This window comes from Agelaius tricolor, unplaced genomic scaffold (assembly GCF_023055355.1).
Source record: "Agelaius tricolor isolate 1412-34295 unplaced genomic scaffold, bAgeTri1.0.p SCAF_3, whole genome shotgun sequence".
In the NCBI taxonomy this organism is placed as follows: Eukaryota; Metazoa; Chordata; class Aves; order Passeriformes; family Icteridae; genus Agelaius; species Agelaius tricolor.
In genome coordinates this window covers 6,199,340-6,222,693 of record NW_027269263.1, presented here as the reverse complement: position 1 = coordinate 6,222,693, position 23,354 = coordinate 6,199,340, and the positions used below count along the sequence as shown (strand labels likewise).

General features: G+C 42.1%; 1 protein-coding gene across 6 annotated transcripts in view; it reads right to left on the bottom strand.

Moving 5' to 3' along the window:
* Nucleotides 1-14,535, bottom strand: part of PPARA (peroxisome proliferator activated receptor alpha) — a 43,093-nt gene extending 28,558 nt beyond the window's left edge. Inside the window, exons 1-3 of one of the 6 annotated variants that reach the window (XM_071422302.1) lie at nucleotides 8,175-14,535; nucleotides 4,424-4,576; nucleotides 2,011-2,133 (exon numbers count right to left, since the gene is read on the bottom strand). The gene's annotated coding sequence lies outside the window, so the exon portion shown is untranslated. Of the gene's footprint in view, nucleotides 1-401; nucleotides 446-2,010; nucleotides 2,397-4,423; nucleotides 5,285-5,473; nucleotides 6,934-8,174 lie in introns of those variants that run through there. The other 5 variants (XM_071422301.1, XM_071422300.1, XM_071422299.1 and 2 more) reach the window with 5 other exon arrangements.
* Nucleotides 14,536-23,354: the final 8,819 nt, after the last annotated feature.

Sequence of the window (23,354 nt, the reverse complement as noted above, 5' to 3'; positions counted from 1 at the left end):
TAGTAGGAATTAATTGACAGCTGCACTGGAGGATTCCTCTGCTCTGTTGGACAGAATGCCACCAGGCACTATTAAACAAGAGCCTCCAAAGCAGCCTCCTGACACAGCACCCACCTTCTCCCTTCTCCTGCCCTGCAGTTCCAATTGGTTCCACATTATATTCTTCAGCCTTAGTGCTCCAGGGAACGTTTTCCATACGTGTTGAATAAAGATGCCAGAGAGTTTGGTTTGGTTTTGTTTGGTTTTGTTTAATTGGAACCTGCCCCATGACTGCAGTGTCAGGTACTTTGTACAACTCTTCCTGAAGCAGTAACACTGACAGCAGGTTAGCAAACATCATCAGTAATTCGAGTCTTCACTTTCAAGTAAGGTTTTGCAAATGAGACATGAGCTCTTCTTACCTTCTGAACATTCATGTTCAGTGGTTTGTTCTGTGATTTGTTATATCAATCATTTCCTGTAAATAATTTTTAAAACAAAACAGGCATGTAGCACTTATTTGTGTAACAGAACAAAACAAGGAATGGCAATACAAGCCTATATTCAGGTAATAGGACTTACTCAGCATAAGAGTGCTGGATGCATGGATATACACAACAGAACAGTAAGACCTGCCTCCAGGTATTAATCACAGGCTGTAAATAGTTTCAAATGATCCACTTTTATGATTTTTTTGATGTTGTTAAATGTAGATAATATTAAGTCACTGCAGAATTATTTTTCCATTTAAAATACATCAAACTCTAAAGCATTCACCACGATAAATTCTCTCAGCTCCAGGATGTTATACACTCAAAAATGAGCAAGGATTTGCTCAACCAGCACTCCAAATAGCAGCTCTGGTTTCCTTCCACATACTTCTCAACAAAATGAAAACAAACTAATGAGATACAAAAATATGAAGTATTAAAATATTGGACTAACTTGCTTTCACATGTATTTCATCTGCCTGGAAACATGCCAAAGAGCTGTACTACCTCAGTACAACTTCAGCTCATTGCTCTAAGCTCCTCAAGGCAGACACATTTTGGAACAAGTTTCTTTTACTTCTTGGAAAGATTTAGTGAATAATTTCTCAGTTTACACATCTTTTAAAAACCATGACAGTGTAGCAGCACTTTTAGAAAGGGATAGGTAACTTGCCAAATGCTTGCCAATCTCTCCTACTCTTAGTGTTTCCACAGGCATGAGACAACTTGAACTTAAACCAATAAATTTAGATGAATACAGCACCACAGAACAAACCATGCCCCTTTGGTAGTTTACATCTTTCCAAAGTATAAAAAATGTTAACACCATACACACATTTTAAGACTTAGCAAAGTCTTTAACACAAACCAGTAACAAAACAACTCAAGCCTCAGTCAAGATTAGAGTGCCAGGGAGTTGTGGTTTCTAATTTATAGTAATCTGTGCACGAGAAGTCCTTCACTGGACACAGAAATTACACTTCTTAGATATTTAAAGACACATGCAATGCACTTATAAATAAATATTGTTTCATAAGCAGAAACTATGAGAAGTGGTATGAGGAAGTGGAGTCAGATTTGGCAACATCTCAATGCCACATGCAATCTGGTCACACAACAGTCTCATATTACTTGAGTATCTTTACAACATGTCAAATATCACACTCTTGGAGAGATTTTAGTTTTGAGCATTGTGATGATTAAGAGCCTAACCTTACCAGGCTTTCTACTTCAGTGAAAAATTCAGCCTTCTAGTTCATCAAATGTCATTCAATACTTAATTTAACAGACCTGGTCCTTTGAAATGCTGAGCACTCTACTTCTAAAATATTAAGAATTCAGAATTCTACTGGCTAGCACCTAAGACAGCAGCAGATATCAGACTATAAGGAAGTTTGACTTTGGTCTCCTGATTGTGCTACTATTTTCTGCTTATCAATCATTTATTGCCACTATATGCTCAGATTTCTTTCCTTGTCACTTGACTATACATTAATCACTCTTTACAGAGATTCTATGCCCAGTCCATGTATGTACTCACCCTTTCAAGCAGCATCTTGCAAGGCTGAAACAGAAGTTGTTTTCCAGAATCTTTCCCCCTTCCATTTCATGTGCAGATTGGTGATAATAAGCAATTCTTCATCAATAAAAAGCTGTTGACATTCTTAAAAAAAAAAAAAAAAAAAGTCAATAAAATTTCCCAGGGCTTACAATACTGATTTTACATAGCTATGATGTAATATAACTTAAAAAAATATTTCTTTATGCTTGTTCTGAAAAAAAAGCTTTCCTTTCACTTGGGCTAAGAGAATTTTTTAAATTATTGAGGTTTTTTAATAAGTCCCTAGTTTTACAGCTGGACCACACTGACATCTAGCTAACTGGGGAATATAATTGGTATATCCCTATATAATTCAGATCTTTTTTCTTTCATACTAAAAGAATTCAAAACCACTCAACTGAGAACACTATAGTGACAGCCTTGTGCTATTTTAATTATCTGTTATAGAGTAAAATACTTTTACTCCTAAAGAGCACTTTCTCACAAAGTCTTTCTGTGGACACATTTAGAGTAGTTATAGTTGCCAAGGTGCACACACAGCCCTATGAGATGTCTTTGATCTTTATTTTGAGAATTTACTTCTCAAAGGTAGAGATTTTTGTTTTATACACTTTATAAGGCCTATATATTAAAAAAAAAAAGGCTAAAAAATATCAAACAAATTAGAGATGCAGAGAGATTTTGGAAAAGTGGATTAAAAAAAAAAGTTTAAATTCCAAAATTATGTAAGAAAATATGCTGGTACATGTAATAAATATGAATTCAACTTCATTTATTTTCCAAGATAAGTATGGAATTCTCTGTTTTTCCCCCTTGCAAAAATATTACATGTGCAATAGAAGCAGAAGCCAGAACCCAAATCTCATCAGGAAAGCTATAGAAAAGTAAGGACAAGAATAGAGCTGTTTGCAATTTTGAAGTTCAAGCTGCTTCTGAAAAAATAATAAGAAAAGTTATGTTTCCTAGCCCACTTTGCGACAACAGTGAGCATTATAATCAATTTTTTAGACCAAGAGTAGTATCTTAGGCCATATATCCTACTCTCCTGTAGGACATTATTGTCCCTTATATTTTTATAAAACTCTGCACGTGAAATATTAAAAGCATAACAACACAAAATCACAACTGAAGTGTAACCCTCTCTCCATGGTTTAAAATTCATGATACCCTTTATGAAGACTACAGTATTAACAGAAAATGAGGACAGTAAAGAACTACTGAAAAGCAAGTGACAAACCCACAAGGTGTTTCCAATAGGTAGCCAAAACTCCCTATGCACCTGACTGTAGAGGATGACAGTCAATATAAGGCACCAACAGCTTGATAAGAATGTTTTTTGGACCATGCTTAGAGTTTCTTCCAAACATGGGAAAAGAGAGCAAGCATGCAGTCTGGGGAGTTCCACAAACCTTTGATAAGGTCTGCATACCCTCATCCTTTCCATAAACTACATTGTATTACTTGAAATTCCCAAAGCTGCTGCTCAAAGTCACTGGGAGCTGATGGCTGCTCGGTAGCTCATGCCAGCCAACAAAAGTTATGGTGCTGGTTTGGGTTCAGCAGACGTGTGACCACATCACATGAACCACAAGTGCCTCAGTTCCAGCACGAGACCAGGTAGCAGCCTCAGTGCTAAGTCAGTGATTCAGGATTTACAAAGGAAATCGTTTTTACAGCTGATCCGTTTCGCTGCCTGCAAAGCAAATTTTAATAGGTGAGCAGTGCCAGATGCCAATGAGAAAAGTCTGTGCATGTTCTGCAATACAAGGAGTTTGACCACGATTTTCCTTCACAACAAAACTTATGCAACACCTTTATTAGTGCAGTACTACTAAGACATCCAATGCCAAAAGTGCCAAACATTATCATTCCAGATAATCCCGTGTGACGAATCCTGTGCTCATACCACTTCCATCAGAGAGCTTAGGAACAGCTTCCCGTGTCATTGAGTGAGACTGGGCCAATCTTAATAGGAATACAAGGCAACACCTTTTCGCACTCCTTTCCTTTGTTACTCCTGGAATGCTTTTTGAAAAGCAAGTATCCAGCCCCACGGGGACAACCAAGAAGGCGGCAAACCGCAGAAGCGAGCCCCGGAGGCGTTCCCAGTGACCTGCTGCTGCTCGCTCGCCCTCAGGACAGAGGACCCTCCTCTGCCCAGCCGGCCGGGAACAGCACAGCCCGCCTGACTGAGCCAAGCCAGCAGCGGGCACTTTCTGCCTCGTGTCCGAGTTCATTCCAGGTTAAGGGCAATCCAGATGTTCCATTTGGGACACTTGACAGTTGCCAACCAGCCCCTCGTGTGACAGCCCCTCGCATTACCCCCTTCTCCGTTCCCACCTCCAGCCCCCCGAAATCCCGCTCCCCCGGAGCTTCCCGGGTGTCTCTTTACCTGCGCCGGGCCGGCTCTGCCCGTCCCGCAGCCCCTCGGCCCCGTTTCCCGCAGCCGGGCCAGGGCGCCGCTCCGAGCGAGCAGCGGGAGCCGCTACAGCATCTCCCCGGGCCGGCTACCTCCTGCTGCTGTCCGCCGCCGCTCCGCCGAGGGCTTCACACCGCGGGGCCGGAGAGATAAGTAATAGCGAATAGCAAGGGAGGGGAGGAGAGGAAAGGACAGGTCATTAGCACAGCCGCCGCCGCGTTAGCGAGCCGGGGGCGTCACCCAACCCCGGGCGGGCGCTCCCGCCTCCTGCCGGCGCCCCGGCCGGGACACGGGCACCGCGCGGGCAGAGGCCGCCCCTAAGGCAGTACCGTGCATCGCTGCCACGGGCCGCGCAGGGCGGGGCCGGGCCGAGCCGTGTCCCCGGCTGCCGGCGGGGAAGGAGCGGGAGCGGGGAAGGAGCGGGGAGGGAACGGGAACGGGAGCGGGGCGGGAGCGGCCGGTGACAGGTCCCGGAAGTGAGGTCGGCACACACCTCCCGCCGCGGCCGCGCGCCATTGGCGGGGCGGGGGCGGCCCCGCTCCCCTCACACCCCTCACTGCCCTCACACCCCCCACACTCCTCATTTCCTTCGCACTCTTCATTGCCTTCACTCCGTTCGCTGCCCTCACACCCCTCACTGCCCTCATACTCCTCATTGCCTTCACTCCGTTCACTGCCCTCACACCCCCCACACTCCTCATTTCCTTCGCACTCTTCATTGCCTTCACTCCGTTCGCTGCCCTCACACCCCTCATTGCCCTCACACTCCTCACTGCCCTCATACTCCTCATTGCCTTCACTCCGTTCACTGCCCTCACACCCCTCGCTGCCCTCACTCCGTTCGCTGCCCTCACACCCCTCGCTGCCCTCACTCCCTTCGTATCCCTCCCACCCCTCACTTCCTACATCGCTCTCACATCCCTCTACTGCCCTTAAACTCCTCAGTGCCCTCACATCTCTCGCCCCCCTCACTCCCCTCACAACCTCCCGGCTCCCGTTCCCTCCGTGCCGCCGCATTTTTACCGGGACACGGGGCTGAGGGGGTCGAGCCTGAGCCCCCGGGCCGTTCGGTGAGGGGCGCACAAAGCCCCGCCGGCCGGAGGGGCGGCCCGGCTGCCACGGGCGCGGTGAGCGCCGCCTGCCTGAGGGCCGGCGAGGAGGGGCCGTGCCTGTGCCCATCCATCTGTGCTCTACGAAACACTTCTCAAAATCGTATAAATGCCTGTTTGCCTTCACGCTTGCATTCCATGTGGGGAAGAAAAAAACCCAACCAAAACCAAAATTTAATCAGGAATCTCACTTAATTAGTGAGCTGAGTAGTCAATGGCACAGTATCAGGATGATAAAACAAGACTCACTTCAGATATTTCCAATAGGAAGTTAAATGAGGCCTAGAAATGGAAGAGAGCGTTGTTTTGGGGGTTTGGTTCATTACCGCAGTGAGCACTACACTTTATTCCATAATTTTCTCATAAATTTGGGTTTAGCACATGGCCCTGGACACCAGAGCACTCGGTGCAGAAACAACAGTAACAGCAGAGGCTGAAAAGCACCCAAAGGCATGGGTCAGGACCAGCCAGCAAAAGGCAATATTGACCATGCAAAACAGAAGCTAAATAAAATCCTTATATTGATTTAAAGCATTTCAGACTGTTTCAAACTGGTTCTGGTCACAGTTCAACTTTTCAACCACTAGAGCTGCTCCACGGTCTGTCCCAAGCTGGGCCAACACCCAATGCCACAGGAATCAGTTGATTTAGCAGGTTAATTCCCAGGTTTAACACCTACATATTTCACCACAGGTGAGGTGACATGATGCAAGTGCTGCAGGACAATTTTTGAGAGTAAGGTGTTGGAATGGATGCAGGCTTTTGCTTGGGGAATATGCACGTTTTGAGGGACTTGCCACAGCTGCCAGTGAGAGGCATGCCAGGCTGACTCAGCTTTTTATCAACACCTCATCTTGCCCTGACTCATGCACAGGCGCTGTCCCAAAGGCAGTAAAACACAAAATATTTATTGGAATTCAAAATGAGTTGTGGGTTGTTTCCTGTTTATGAGCTGTGGGCTCCTCAGCCCACACCAAACATGTAGCAAGCTCCGTCTGCAGCAGGGAGGGCTGTGCTACTCCAGGCATGGAAGAGAGCTCTCTTAACCCCCTGTTCTGGAAGTGATTCTTCTGCAGTGTAGTTACTGATTGGTTTGTGTAAATTTGTATCACAGTTCAAATCTTAACCGCATACTAAATATAAAAATCCATTGGTTATTTAAATGTGGAAGCTTTCAGAAATCAGAAGTCAGATTATTTACTAGGTTTTTATCTGAAATAACCTTCAATTAGTGTTCTATTCCATTAATATGCAATAACCTTATTACAATTGCCCAACACCTTGACAGTTGTGGAAGAAGCAGCCAGCTTTGTGCAGTTGTCGATTTTCCATCTTTCCAGTAGCCAGCTGGCTTTGTCAGAGGCCTGCACAGCCATGCACAGCATTTCTATCACAAAACATTTTCATTTGCAAAAGAGAAATGCCTTTTCATTTATGTAAAGGCCACACGTAGAGTCTCTCATAACAATTCTGTGGGAGCAGATGAGCAGCTCCAAGTCAGCACAGACTCATTCACAAGTCTGGGAGGACAGACCATACCAGGGAAAATTGGCAGCGCCTTCGCCACCTCCTCCAGCTATGGTAGAATGCAGGAAGTGGGCTGACCCTGTGCTCAAATATTTGCTGTGGTTTCTCTTGCTGATTTGATGGTAGAGATTTTGACAGACAATGGGCCCTGTTTTTGCTGGGTCATCGTGAAATACTTCCACTACAAAGTTGATAGAGCCATAGAGCCTTCCCATTTGAGTATTTATTTGAAGTGGGAACTGCAGAGGCCCACTATCGTAGCCAGCACTTTATCAGCAGAAATAGCATACATAGGGTTCTGTTTCTCTGTGAGTGCCTACTGAAGCCTTACAGAACTAACATGTACTAATGGAAAATTAATTACATTAATCTTTGAATCATGCTTATTAAAAGAAGAGGGTGGACAATCACAAAGCAACAAGTTTTATAAGCAGAGGTCACTAGCAGAAGTCTAGAAAACTGTCAGAGTGTAATTTGATTCTTTTTCTGTATAACTTTGCACTTGCTGGATCCTGCCCCTTTGTGCCTGGTCAAAATATGTCAAAGCCAAAAGTCCCATGTGATATGAACAGGAGAGGTTTAAATCTGATTTATTTCATATACACAGTATGCAAATCATTGCTAAAAGCACAATTCTCTCTCATTAAATCAAACCCCTTAAAAAAACCCCCAAAACAGCCAAGAAAACTGGTGGAGGAGAGGAGACAGTGAGATGTATCAATCCTGAGCTTTCCTTATGAAGCTCTCTCTCAGCATAGCAGTCTGGGTACAGAAATATCTGTGCTGCTTTATTTTGCTGTTGGTTTTAGCTCAGGCTGGATTTGAGGGCTGGTTGTTTTTAGATGTATGTCTCTCTCCTGGATTAGAACAAAGCTCTAAGGCTAGAGGTGATAAATGAAAACATTTAGCTAAGTCACATGAGACTCATCTGCCTCATTTTACTATGACAGGTTTTGGATGGAAGCAGGATGCAACTTACAGGTTTACACAAGCCTACTCTTCCACAAAACTATTTAGACATTCAATTAAAAAAAATCTAAGGCGAGATTATATTTCCCAACAAAATAAGCAATGAAGCTGTTACTTACATTTAATTTCTGTTAGAGATGTTTGCCATGCCATCCCATCTATATAAGGTATAGCCTTGGTCATTCAGATAATTTCTTTTCATGTTTGAAGGTTACTTTGCTCATTACTCTTCACTTACTGAAACAATTCATAACTTGTCAGAGCATCAAGATCAAACATTGCAGGTGTCCATTCATCTCTTCCTGTGTCAAAAAGACTTCAGAACAGTTGCACGTAAGATCATGGTACTTTAAACTTATTAACCTTTCTTAAGCCAAAATGTTTAGAATTCCTCTCATTACTCTTTATGCTGGTGCTGTCATTGTTGCTATGGGTTTTCAATACATGATTGCCAGCCAGGTTGAGAACTGGTGGATTAATTTTTTTAGTGTTTATCCCCTCATCATTATTACAGCCAGTGCATTTCATCTCTTTGTTTTAATTAAAAAAAGTCTTTAAAGAAAACTACTAGCAGAGCAAGCACCTTTCTTACAGGAAAGCAGGATGTCCCAAATCTTTTAATCTTTTTTCTGAGGGGGAGGCTGTGCTGGATGGGGAGGAAGTAGAGAGAAAATTACTGACTTGAAAACACCTGATGCCAATAAGCAATTACTCTTAAAACTCATCTGTGGCTATTCTTTCCCAAATTTGCCCTACCTTCTCATCTGGATAATTTCTTTCTCCAGTGTAATATTCTTTTTCTATACATTTCTTTTTGTGCTGGAAACTGCATTACCAGATTCAGCAGGATTTAGCAGATTTATTTGTGCATTTTGTTTTTGGTCTCCAAGAACTGCTAAAAATCAGTTAAGCTTAATATAATAAATGTATACATTTTTAGAAAACAAATTACTGCTTGGTATCTTGAACTGGGGAGAAGTTTTGTTATTCTCTTTCTGGGGTGGATTGCTCCTTCCTTTCTTTGATCAATGTGGTACTTGCCATAGTGTGACTGAGGGAAAAAGTCTCCTCCTTTTTTGGCAGATTTTTCCCTATTATCCTTGGAAATAAATGCACTCTTAATTTAATTGTTTAAAGCATTTAAATTTATTTATCCCTGTATTTCCAGTCCTTTGAACTGAATACTATTTGAATGTTTTCAGTTTCAAAGAAAGAATTTCTTTCTGATCCAGGTTTCCCACTTGTTCCTACTTTGGTTTTGTTGGCTCAGTGAAGCCTTTTTTTCCCCCTTTCCCCAGTCTCAGTTTCCCAGTTGGTGTTTTATCCATGTCACTGAGATTCTCTTCTTGGGTGATGTACATAAAATCTGTCCCTGTTGTCCCCCCCATAACTGTGATTCAGACCTTACTCACGAGTGGCTATTGCAACACATCTTTTGGCCCTCGTTCTCCCGTCTTCAGCTAAAGCCAACTTTCACTGTCCTCTCTCAACTCTCTTTTCTATTTACGTCAACTCTGTACCCCCTTTGATGTCTGCTTCCAATTCCCAACTCTTCTTTCCTGTAACCTCCGGTGCACTCTCTACTGTCCTTTACCAATGCTGCAGGAAACCTGCTCCTTCCCTGCACAGCCTGTACATGAGCATGACACAGCACAACAAAGAAGCAAGACAGAATGTTCAGTGGATTGTGTTTCCTAATACAATTATTAGCAATTTCTACTTGGTTTTCTTTTTAATGTGTCCTCCTATGCACCTCTGCAGTGTGTATTTATTCCCTTCCATGCCTCAATTGGCTTATGCTATCACTGGTCAATTTTCCCAGCATCAGTGCTTATATATCCTTGTCTAGCTTTAGTTGTAGCCTTAATGTAAGATGCAGAAGTTTCTGGGCCTTCATTCATGTTTTATGTGGATTTCAAGAAGGAATTGCTGTGAAAATACCCGCTTGCGCTAAATAATTTTGCTTTGTAAATAATTCAGGCCAAGTGCAGAAATGAAAACTGAAGTTGCAGCTTCTGTTTGCCTCCATACCCTGGACATCTCATGCACCAGAGGTGTAAGCACACCTTCAGCAAGGAGATGCAGTGGCTGTACAGGTTGTACTGCTGCCAGAGCGCCCAAGGAGGTGCAGTGGTTGTGCACACACTGTACGACCTCCAGAGCAGCTGAGGAGATGCAGTGCCAATCGTGCATGTGTGCTTGTTTTGGTGCAAAGTCCGGCGGCTCCTGAAGGGGAGCTCAAAGCTAAGCCGATTTGGGTTTGTTTGGTTTCAGCTGAGGCAATTAAAGGAAAAGTACAGGCTGCTGCCATTTCCGGAGTTGGCAGCATGTGGCACACTGTAGGATATTTCCCGGGTGATAGTGGTGCTGTGTGTCCACATCAGTGCATTTCCCAGAGCTCATCTAATCACAGATTTGCAGTTCTCGGGGGTCCTTAAAGCAAGCATTTTCTTTCCCTTGTACTGCTTGTACTTATCTCCCCCAGAGAAAGGGCAAGTATTTCTACTGTCAAGTAAAAATGTTGAGTTTGGGTGCTTTGGGTGTGTAAATGTGAGACTTAGTCAAAGCAATTAGCTGAGTAACCATTGAGCTTAAATTGTTTTCCTACCCTGTGATTTCCAAGCTGTGATTAACACCGTGCTGTGATACACACCCAGCCTTTTCCAGCGCTCACAACTGATACACCCGGCCTCAGCCACAGCTGCCTTGGGATGAACAATCACACAGCTCATTTCGGGACTCTCTGCTCAATCATTGCACATCTAAAAGTCACACTTCAAAACAAAAGCACATATAATGGGGCTGCTGCTTTGTAGCTACCAGTTTTTCTTTTAAACTTTGACTGTGCACGTTCTTGTTCAAGTACTTCTCACTGCTCTTCACACTGACCAGCTTTGCTGTGTGAATAGGAGCTGCTCATAACTAAGTCCTGGACAGGTTTTTTTAAAGCAAGACTGTAATTCTAAAATTGTTTAAAGTGTTTGATAAAATAATTTGTAAACAAAATGTTAAACAACATAGAAGAGGGAGGTCAGACAAGACTTGAAAACACATTCTTATAAGATTAACAAGCTCATTACTGGCTAGAAATTGAGGCTTACCCTAGGCCAGCAAAAGAAAGGTCACAGTTTTCTGATCCTGTGGCCTCAGAAACATCCCAACATTCAGTACTACCTTATTTGTCCTCATGCCATGCTGCATCACTCCTCAATGTTCCCAATTCCAGCTTTTTGCAGGGCTATGCTGGGAACCAGATCAGGGAACCTATTCCACTGAAAAATAGTAGAAAATAGCACCAGAAAATAAGAATAATTTCATTATCTAATTCATGGCATGTGCCTCACATCCAGGAGGAGCACTGGCTGAATTTCTGTCCTCTACACTACCCTGGAAATCAGCCTGGCATCAAACCCTGGTCCAGCCTCACCAAGGACATGGAAAAGGCGACTGTGGCAGGGAACCTGAAGGATAAAGAAATGGAGGGAAGAGCTTCTTTCAGTGACTACAGGGAGCCCTGGGAAAGGAGGTGATTTTCAGCTGGATCACGAGCAGCCAAGCCAGAGGATATCTGCTGGAGTGTGGGCAAGTCTGGCTTGTTTGGACATAAGGAATGTAAACAGCAGCAGGAGCCTTCGTGGGGAAGGACGTCATTGTAGCAACACGAAAGCATCAACTGCTAACACTGTATTTATCCAAACCGTAAAGAACAATTTTAAATAAGAAGAGGTTTCAAAGCTGTGTTTAGCTGGAAGATCTGTGTGGGAGAGGGGTGGATACCTTTGGACTTTGTTAATAATTAAGTGGAGGAGTGTGTTAAAGCCTATGGAATGGACAGCATGGCAGTAAAAATACCGTGACTCATTGAAGCTGGAGGTTAGCAAACAGTCCCAAGTAAACAAAATTGCACATGACAGATCCTTGTGTAGCAAGACCCATCTCTCTTTAGTGAAACCAAGACTGAAATGCTCCATTTGCTTCTGAAAACCTCATGACCTTGTGGAAACAATTTGGTGCTGAACCTGCAAGAAACAGAAATTGTGTTCGGAACTAGATGAAAATCCAGCATGTTTTCTAAGCTATATATTTGCAATATTCAGCATATTTTCCAAACAGTTTTTTTCTCATAATAATCCCTGAGAGAATGTCTTTCCAGTTAAAAAACCAAAAAAAATGTGAAGAAACTGTCTGTCTCATATCAGTTCATTCACTCCAAATGCAGCAAGAGCCAAAAGGAAAATTTGGGTATATGGTTTAAAAGAGACAAGAACTTGTCTGAGGAGCAGCCTGTGAAGTCTGCTTTTCTGCGTACTAGTGTTATCAGATATTTAGTTTTTAACTGAATTATTTTACAGGTCTTCCCCCATTAAAAAAAAATAAAAATTGTTACTATCTTTTGCATGTCTTAATATAATTCTCTCCCTTTCTTCCTTTTTACCTGCTGTTTATGTCTTGAGGTTCATTTGGCTATGGTAACTGGCAGACAAAATCCGTAAGGTTTGAATGTAGAGCAGTAAATACACCAAAGCTGGTCTCCTGCCAGCTGCCTGCCTCTCAGGGTGCACACACACTGGTTATATGGCTTCACCCTTTCTACAGCCACAGCTGGAGACCCCAGAAATTCCCAAACCACTGGAAAATGCTGACAACAGGACAGGCAGATCACTGATGCCATTCTGGGAGCCTCCGAGAACAAGAACATCATACAAGAGTGGTTAATTAGAGCCGTATCATAGAGTTTTGCACCCATTTTGAGTTGCTATCTGACAGCAGTTGCCCTGATTACCTAATTCATCTGTGTGCAACTCTGCAAATATTTTTTAGAGAACACAAAATATTTGCTGTTTATCCTGGGCTTCAGCATTACAAATGTTTGTTTAATGTCCAGGCTGGGATTTTCAAATATTTCTGATATCTCAGTATTCCTCCAATTTATTTCTATTTAATCTGGAAAGAAAAAAGATCTTGTCAATATACCTGCCCTGTACATCTCATTCACGTTTGCATTCTGGGAGTTTGCCTTTTGGAGCTGTGCAGCAGGTGGAGTGCCCTGTCACTGTCCCACACGTCACCAGGTTTGTCAGGGCACAGGGCCACGCGCAGAAAGCCTCAGAGGCCCCGCAGAGCGCGAGGGACGCGTGGCACCGCGAGCGCGCAAGGCAGGGCCCTGTTCTGTTAGCTCAGGGTAAGTGAGGTTACACCAGCCAGGCTGGCAGTGTGCTGACATCACCTGATTACTTGGCTGTGCAATTACAGGAGCTGTGCCTCCACTCAGATTTTACAGTTAGATTAGCTATTACCTATGACTGTGCTCCAGCACGAGCTGTAAGTAAAAACAAACACAAGTCTCTTTTTTTTTTTTTGACCCAGTAAAACTCTAATTACAACACAAAGTGAAAAACTGAACTTTTTTTCTTATCAAGGGCAATGCCATAGGCTAGTGTTCAGACTGGAAACTGAATCAGGAAGAAAGCCTCAAAGCCAGGTGTCAGACAACTGCATTTCATGGTGTTGTGGCAGCAGAGGAGCCTTCTGGGGTAATATCAATGGAAAACCACATTCCCTTCTCTTACCCCTTATTTCAGGCACAGGCTCCACAATTTACCCTCTTTGGGCTTTAGTATTTGTGGCATTTTTCAACCTCCCCCAAAGACTGGCTAGTTGTCTGTAGGTCAGGGACTTGCATTGCCTCAGCTGGGAGCCATGGAACACCAGAGCAGGCACAAGGGTGAGGAGAGGATACTGGGAGAGGGCAGAAAGAAGATCTTCCCCCTTGCAGCTGTAAGGTGTTACATCAGTTCACTTGTTTGTTTAACCATACCTTGGAAGAAGGTGGTAAAGGCCATATCCTCTTTCTCCAGATATTAAAAAACAGATCAAAGAGTGGTTGAAATCCCTGGTGGGTTGTTCAGTTTCCCATTGCACCAGTATTAGTTTTATTCCTCTTATCTTTCCCCCATCTTCAAACCCCTTGATTGGATCAATGTCCCTCTTCACAAGCACGAACTGTCCTTGCCTGCTCTCTTTGTATCCTTCAAGAGAGGATACAAAGGATAGTCCTTCAAGCCCTATTTCTTTTGCAAACTTTGTTTTTCCAATTGGCCAACTCTTCATTGACAACTTCTAATGCAATTATACTAAATTCCTGTTTACCTGACTATTCAGTTCTTTGGGGCTAAATCTTACCATTTCTCTCAGTTCTGTAAAGTGCTGTTTGCCTGTACGTAGCTAAAGATCCTAAGACATTTTAGCAACTTTGATTTGCTCTTAGAGGAAAGACTCAAGTCAGTCATTACCCCACTATCAATCCCATGAACTATATGCAGAAAAATATTATTTATTACCCAAATAAAGGTAAACCAGACATTCAAAAATCAGAGTGGAATGCTGGTATCAAAATGTACTTAATCCAGACCCAGTGAATCTCTGATTAAAAATAAAGTACAATAATGATTTTTTTCTCCTAGATTCTGTAAATCCTAAGAGAGTCCAAATGGAACAACCAACCATTTTTTTGTTGTTTTTTTCTGTCTCTAGCTCTTATGTTGATTTTTCACTCCAGAAATAAAAACTTTACAGCTGGTATGTATATTACACTAATGATGCTTTAATTCAGAAATACAACTAACAGATGTTAAATTAATCTAGTCAGATTTGAGTTACCTTTGAGACCTGGCTACAGTGTTTGCTTCTGGAAGGTATGCACATTTTATTTGTACCCATGGTTCATGAAAATCAGGCTGTCTTTGGATAAATGATGATTTCATGTTTTTCTCTGCTATCCACTCATGTCCATAAATTTGAAAGATGTGTATTGTGCTATCGGAGAATGTACTTTGAAGCCAGTTTTAGATTTGGTTGCTAATCTGGCAGCCCTGCTTTTCTCTTCTGTAAACAGTGATAAATACTTTCCAGTAGGCCTGAATCCAGCAAGGCTCTTCACTAAATAGCCTCTAGGTAGTTACTTCAGAGTGAAGGGACAAACCCTACATTAAAAGAAAAGGTTGATAATACAGATGTATGAAAATACCTGATGCTTCCTGCAATATGTGCAGTTTTCTGAATTTGCAGAGCTGATCTGCCTTCATCTGCTCCAGCAGAACAGCAGGTTGTACCCAGTGCAGTCTGTACCTGACACAAGGTTTCTGATAAGCTCCTGGATATCAAAAAGATTATTGAACGAATATGTTTGATACAGTAGGCTACTGTTTGATATTGTTTTTCCATTCCTAATCACAAGCCATGATAGCACTACTAGAAAGTAGGCTATTCAATTCTAAGGCTTTGCTGCTCCAAGAGAATAAAATTGTACTTTTAAAAAATATTCATGCGCTTCAGGAAAAAAGCCCACCTTTATTCCCTGGATTAATCACTTGGAGCAATGTGCTAAGTATACTGAGCTGTTCTTTTTGTGGAACACAAGGATCAAGCCTTTGTTCTTGGCAGCCACATCCTTCATGCCGTGCATACTGGAACCCACCGCTGCTATTTTTCATTCCTCACGGAGAGCAGAGAGCTCTGCAGCAAAAAAAGGGGCAGCTCCTCCCAGAGGGGCTTGTGCTACAGCAGCAGCAAACTGCCAGGGAGAGCCTGAGGACACACGGGTCACAATAAAGGTCACAATGAAAGCCTGATGTGGCAGCTCTGCTCTGTAAATGCCACGCTGGACTTGGCACCTTCATCAATTTTTACGGGTGGTATTCAGATTGAGGCTCGGGAGTGGGAAGCTGCTATTAAAAAAAGGAAAATAGTGGACTGATGAGACGTACCAAATGCAGAGACATTGAGGAGGAAAGAAACAGAGGCCTTGAAATTGTACTTTTTTGACAGTGAAGAACTCTGAGAGGTGAAGAACTCTGAGAGGAGCTGGGAGGCAGGATGGCTACTGATGTTTCCACCTTTTTGTCTCTATCAGTACCCTGCACCCTGTCTACCCCACACCTTGTGAGCACATTTTTACCTGTTTTTGGGGGGTGCTGTGAGAGAATAATGTGGTTATTTTTGCCTTGCCAGATTCACTGGTGTAGAAGAGATACACAGCCAGAAAGTTATTTTATAAAACCCTAACAAGCAGCAAAATTGCATTCTTGCTTTCCTCTTGTATCACTACAAAAAGTATAAGTGGTCAACACAGCAAGACTGCAGCTGATAGGAGGTCAGTTCTGCACTCCACATATACCAGTCACTTTATCCCTTTGTCAGGAGTAGATGGGTGCACATATTCTTTGTATATATTCACCTTTGACTGATGTGTCTCCAAACACCTGGGCCTGAACTTACAGAGAGATGGAGGCAGCAGCAGAGAACACCTTGCTGATTGCTAACTCTTCCAGCATTAAATGGATTTTCAAAGCACTGCTTTTCAGAAAAGAAAGGACTCATAACCACCTGCAGTGGCTTAGCCACTTTACAAAGTGCAGTCACTCAGTGTTCACAAAGTTATTCTTTCTATTTGTCAGCAGGCACAGAAACCTCGCAGGACTGCACCCAGACCTGTGCAGGCCCTGTAGAATCATCAGATTTGACAAGATTTCAGCCCTGCAGAAAACAGCTGCAACTGTGAGTGCAGATCTTTTGCCCTCAAATTAGTGAAAATTTGATATAACAGGTGATCTTTTAGACTGATCTTTTAACACTCAAGGTATATACACGACTTCTCTGCAAAATGAGAATGAATGCCTACTTACTGAATTTATTTTCACATTTGCTTGATAGAACCATTCCTCTCTCATTTAAAAACAATTCTCCTTGCAGTTGTTTTATGGCATTACAAGAAGACAAATAGGTGATTTCCCATATTTTTTTTTTCTTTTATAATCCTTATAAAACTTTGTATCTACAAATAACAAAGAATATCCCCCTGGAAATTACTTAAGCCTAAAAATCAAATATTTGCTGTTTAAATTTCTCTCTGGTTGAAAAGAAAAGCTATAGTCCCTCTTCCGGGCAGACAAAGCACAAGGGACAGCAGGATCTGAACAATGTAATCATCAAAGCCACGAAACAAACCCTAAATGCAGTTTTAGCAAACCATACAGTAGCAGTTTCAAGTACTCTGGGAGTAGTTTCATATTACCATCAGTTGGTTTAAAATAGTAACATGGCCATTGTGCCATCCTCTAAAATAATGTTTCTATCACAACAAAAATATTTGCATGCAGTAAGTGGACATTGAGTAACTGTGGACTTCTGTACCGGTGATTGCACTGTGTAAAAACAAGGTGGAGAGAACAGAAAACACCTGAGACAAAACTGCTTGTTCCCTTTCCATAATGCTGCTTACAACAGGAGCCACTCACTCTTTGAACAAAGATAAAAAGACTTCTTCTACCAAAAAACCCCAAAGCCTACCCTTCCAAACCTAAATAAACATAGTTCTGTCTTATTCCTAATGTGTATGATTGGTACTTCAAGATTTTTACTCTTAAATTATTTCATTTTTCCAGTTGTTGATAAAGTTAAATCTCTCAAAAAATTTGGAATTGATGTGCTTTGAGTTTTTCAATGATGAAATTTTATACCACCTGTCACCCTGTCACAGTTCTAAGACATTGCACAGAAGGTCCCCAGCAATTTGCCATGGAGGGACATAACAAATTCAAATTATTTATTTCAAACAAACCTGGAAAATGTTTTGAAAACATAGTGATGCCAATGAATAAAAGACTGCGCTCTGGGACATATTCAATGATTGTTGTTACCATCAGAGGAATCTCCATAAGAGAATTTGCTGCACTCTGAAAGAGGCAGTGAAGGAAAGAACAGGCTTTGAAGATCATCTCAGCGTGGTTTACACAAGATGTTCTGTAATGTCAGGTGAAATACATTTTAAAGCGAGGTTGGATACTCTCCAGTTTTTTTCTGTGGAGATGTCTCAAGAGAAAAGCTTACAAAACCAGAAGTTTCAAGTGCTGGAATGGCAGTGATGCTTGGGGCTGATCAGGGCTGCATCCACATAGCTTAGAGCTCTTTCTTTGCTACTGAATGGTTTCTGACAGAAGACTGAATCCAACTCTTTTATTTAACAAAGGAAGGATAGCAGGTGATTTTTTATCTCTCCTACAGAAAGCAAAATCCCTGCTCTTGCTTGGATCTGTGGAACAGGGGCATGTCATGGGAACACCTTTGTGCAAGAGAATGATAAGGGGGAAGTTTCCTTCCTCATGCTGGGCTGGGTTTGGGCCTTCCAGAAGCACCATGAATGAGCTGGAGTTTCTGGAGCTGTGTTTTCAGGAGACTTCAACTGCTGCTTGCTAAATGCCCTTGCACATGCCTTTGGCCTGTGGATCTATCCCCATAAATTCATTTAATGCATCTCCCTGTGGAGATGTCGAGTTGGGAGGCAATAGCTTAAGTGGGGTTCTCTGATGTCACCACTCTGTACTGGCTGAGTTAGTTTAAATAGCATCTCATTTTAAGCAATTAAATGATTGTTTTTTCTTAGGCTCTTGTTTCCTAGGCTCTTGCTCAGAAACTCATCATGATCCTCCATAAAATACATAAGTATTGATGAAATGAGCCTACATTTGGATCTGGAATCATTGCTCTACTAGTTTCTATGACTATTCACTGCATTCACTGGGAAAGACCCAACCCAATAAAATTTTATATTTTTGCATTTTTGCACAAGGCAGCAATATTGACTGTGCAGTTACTAAAGAGCTTGAGAGCAAGTTGGAAAAATTAATAGAACTATTCCTAGCCATACACACATTGCATGTGTGCCAGGAAACAAGCAAAACCTGATTTTCCAAGCATTTTGTGAGATGGGAACTTCAGCTGGCCACGTCCTCTCCCCAAGTTCCTTTAGCCCCATGTCCTTTGTTTTCAGCCCTAGACTGAAAACAGCACCCAGCCCTAGACATCCCCCAGCATCCTTCTTTTTGGGGCAAAGTAGCTGATTTGGCCCCCAGCTCATGCTGCCTGTCCAGCTGGCACTTATTTTTGCAGACCAAAAAATTGGTCAGGCAAACACTAATTGTGTGAGAAGAATAATCATTACTGGTAAAAATCACAGCAGAACCTGCCCTATACCATTCCAAACCTATGTGTACTGTACCTAATCATTATTTTCATCACCATTACTGATACCGTCTCCATTGGTTTTGGTGCAGCACCTGAATCAATAATTTCTGTCTTTGCCTGTTAGGAAATCCCATCTTTTTACTGCAGATTTCTCACATGAAATCGTAACTAGATTTTAAGTGTTGGGATTTGTGAAGAACACATAACCGGGGTGTAAATTCACAGTTCCTCCTTGCTCTGATTTCTAATCTGACTTCAGGCAGGCTGGTTTCTCACCAAGCAGCACGAGAGGTGATTGACGGCAGTGAGGAGAGCGATAAACACCTGACCTCTAGTGGCAGCTCTCCGGGCTCGGTGGGAAGGGAGAGAGCTGGAAATATGAGGAAAAAAGCGACTATGGAGTAAACTGGAGCTATGAAGTAGAGCCTGAACTTCCATTAGTTTCTTTGTCAGTTTTTGTTTAATTATCTTTTCTACTGAAATCTCAGTTCAGAATCCAAGGTATTTCTCTTTATGAAACTTTTCTTCATATTTATCACTATGTTTAAGAAGTGTGTGCAGAGTCTTCCAAAAGAATTACAGCAATATCCTAACAGGTTTTATAGCTTCACATAGAAAGCTTTTGGCAAGTTTGTCACTTTGGTTGTTTTCTCCCCATGCACACACAATTATTCAAGAAGCCCCTTTGAGTCCTCATTAGACTTCATTCCTGCTCCTCACTGACACAGAACATTTCCCCAGTGAAAATACATACTTCACTATCAGCACTCTGGACATCAAAGCTCTTCTTCCCATTGGGCTAAAAATACAGCAGCTATTCCATAAACAAAGGTCATAACCTTGCTAATCAAGTGGTTAACCCAAATATTAAATCCCCTCATGGAGAAAAAACAGTCTCATTTTTAACCCCTGTAGGATTAAATTTCAAAGTGCTGGCTTACACAAAATTTCTCCTAAGCAAAAAACCATTGTCTGGAAGCTGTGGTTAAACCTACTTTTCATTGCAGCTGTGTGAGGCCTTCAGACCACCAATGCAGTCTGTTAATGTGACAGTGGCAAAGCTGCAGCAGGACTGGAGCAACGGCATCATTATTTTCCAGCTGGAGTTAGAGTAACTCACTCTTATTTCCTGAAGCCATGGTGAAAATTAATCTACATATGACTCAAAGAATTCTGTACATTAGAAACAAGTTGATATGGCCATATGAAGAGATGATTTCAGAAAAAAAAAGAAAAAATAAAAGCAAGCTGTGCAAATACTTCGGCCCATTTAAATGATCACATTAATTGGGGCATGGTGGGATAAATTTGGGGTTTCCTTATGGCCAACAAGTGCTGACTTGAGAAGGGCATAGAAACAGTGCTATGATGTTTAATTTTAGTGTTTATCATAAAAAAACCATAAAATTATCATAGTTATTGCAAAAATCTTATTATGTTTGAGCCATTTATATGTCTTCTATTTAATAAAAAAAATTTGCTATATCTTTCATCTCTGAGAATCTGATTTTTCTGCCCTCTGTTGAGACTAGTTCAAAATCTCCTTTCTTATCTTCAAGGTGCTCTGGCACAAGCCCAAGATACCCAATGGCTTGTCCTGCACAAGATGTCAATGTGAATTAACAAAAAAAGATGTGAATTTAAAGTGAGTATAACTCAAGCATATATAATTTCTCTACGGACACTCATTTAGGAGTCAGCTGGCCATAATTACCTTAACTTAATTCACGCTCAAAATGAATTAAACTGAAGTGAATGAATGGTTTATCAACATGGGAGAGACACTGTACAATGAGCTCGGTGTAAATTCACAATTCATCAGCTGCTGTGCTCTGACTTCCCTTGTGGAAATGCAATGTGCCCTCAAGGTGCCTTTGTATGAGGTAACTTAATTTTTTTAGGGGGAAAAAAAGACTATATATGGAAGTGTGGGCTGATTGATGGCAGGTGCAGAAGTGATTGGATTTCAATGGTACTAGGCTAGAGAAAAGGTCAGCATACATCATCTGTGCAGTTGAAGTTTCTCTGCCATTTTGGGGCCACAATGGCACCTCCTATGCTATGGGGTCTGTTTTGAACTGCAGAAAGCCAAACAACATTTCTGATGTTTCTGTAGCAGGGGAAACGCCAATTAGTACCAAGTACCTGGTGAACCATCTACTCATATTTTTATTCACTATTCAGAAAATCACCATGGAGGAGTGCAGAGAAGCCCTAGCCATTTTTGAATGAAGAACAGCCAAAAGCAGCTACATACTAAAATTTACACTGTTACCCAGCTTGGTTTAACTTTACTGAGTATCTTGGTATTAATTTCCCCCTAAAATACTTCCCACCTTTCTTTATTCATTAGATTTAACAGCATTTTCTGTTAGCATAAGCAAAGCAGTAAGAAATATGGAGAAATGTCCCTACTTGCAGTACTCCTTTAAATGTAACCAGCATGGTCAGGCAGTCTGTGACATTATTATCCAGTTAGGAAAACATCCCTGGCCCCATTCATTCAGCCGTTCCTGCTCATTTTTCCAGGCACAGAACGTTTGTGCCGTAGCAGGCCTTGTCAGATTTGGAGCCCTTCCAGTACCTGATGAGCATATTAACAGTGCTCCCATTCATGGCCCAGAGCCTGCCAGTTCCATCTAATTTTAGGGAAGTTGCTATTTATAGTTGGATGGCTGTGCTGGCTCTGGTGAGAGCCTCGCCGCTGCTGGGCGCAGGGGGGAGTTTTATTTTTTTGTGCTGTTTTAGTTGGCACACACAAAGTTCATGGTTGTAATTTACCCCAGCCCAAAATACTCTGCCATCCTCCCCAGGGAGCAGCGATGCCCTGCCTGAGGATTTACACCAGGAACACTGTGGCACTGTTGGCTGCCTGTGTCCAGGCACAGGTGACCCAGAAGTCAGACAATAACCTTTGCTAAATTACTACATGCAGAAAGGTTTCAAGGTCCAAAGGATGGGGGAGAGGGGGAGAATGTGGGCACAAATCTCTCTGTGCTGTAACTCCTGTTGTACAGGTGAATTCCTTTTGCCTTGTTCCAAAAAGTACATTAATAGCAGTAGTAACAATACCCGCCTCTGCAGCACAGGATTTTGTCTGAATTAATTCTCTAACTTTGCAGGTAGTGTTAAATGCCAAGGAAAGTCACAGGGAAGAGATCCTCCAATGTAGACTTGCTGGTCAAATTTACTAAAATAGGCTGTTACAACTTAGGCATTTCATTAACATAGCAAGAACTAACACTACACTGTGTACATATGTACAGGTGTGTGTGTGTATGGAAAACTGAGAGAGCTGAGAGGAAATCAGTACTACAGTTCATTTTCTCTTGCAGAAAAACAGCCACATAAAATGTGAGAACTCCAAAACTATTTCATTTAGAAATACAGCGTTCACATCATATATAGTCTGGTGCCATAAAGTTGTATAATGACCCTTGGGAACACATAAGTTGACCTCTTCCTGTTCAAAAGATACTTCATGATGCGTTTTAGTAATTGCTAATTTGTTCCCAGTTTTATTGGTGTGACAGGATGGTGGCTGAAAATCTAAATTCACTTTTTGTAAATTGAAATTGGGGTTCAGCTCATGTTAGATTTTCAAAACGAATCATGTCTTTGGTAGAGGAAGACTTGAGTCACAGAGTTTCAGTCAGACTGTAGTGTTTTGGCTTTAAAACACCCAAAGGTGACAGTGTCTACTCTTGTTTGACTCTGGTATGGGTAACATCCATTTCCTAGGTTTGTAGGAGGTGCTTGCAGGGACTGTTTACTCTCTTTCTGATGTTGTATCTTGCTGACATAGAATACACGTTCTGCTCATCCCTCATTCTTGCTGCTTAGACAGGAAGACTTAGAAGCTGGAACAGATATGGCTGTGAGAGTAAAAAAATAAACCTTGTACTCATCAATCTTAATTGCATTCTGGTTCCTAGTTAATTTGTGTATCATAACAAGAAAGGAACATTGAAACAGCAGAGATTCTGGTTCAGCTGAAATTCATATTCAGCCTGGCTGGGATTCTGCTGAGGCAGAGCTGAACTGGAACTGAACCAGAAAAGCAGCTGAAGAAAGAAATAATGGCATAATTCTGTGGCTAATGTGGTTCACAGGACAAAAAGTATTATTTTCCCTATTAATTTGCAGCTGACTGCAGCATGTGATAAAGCCCATGCCCCATAGTCCAGAGGCCATGGGCTGGCAGAGGATTGTCATTTCCCTGGCATTCAGAGCCAGAAATGTGTTTTAGCTGCACAATAATGTCAGTAAGTGTTCTT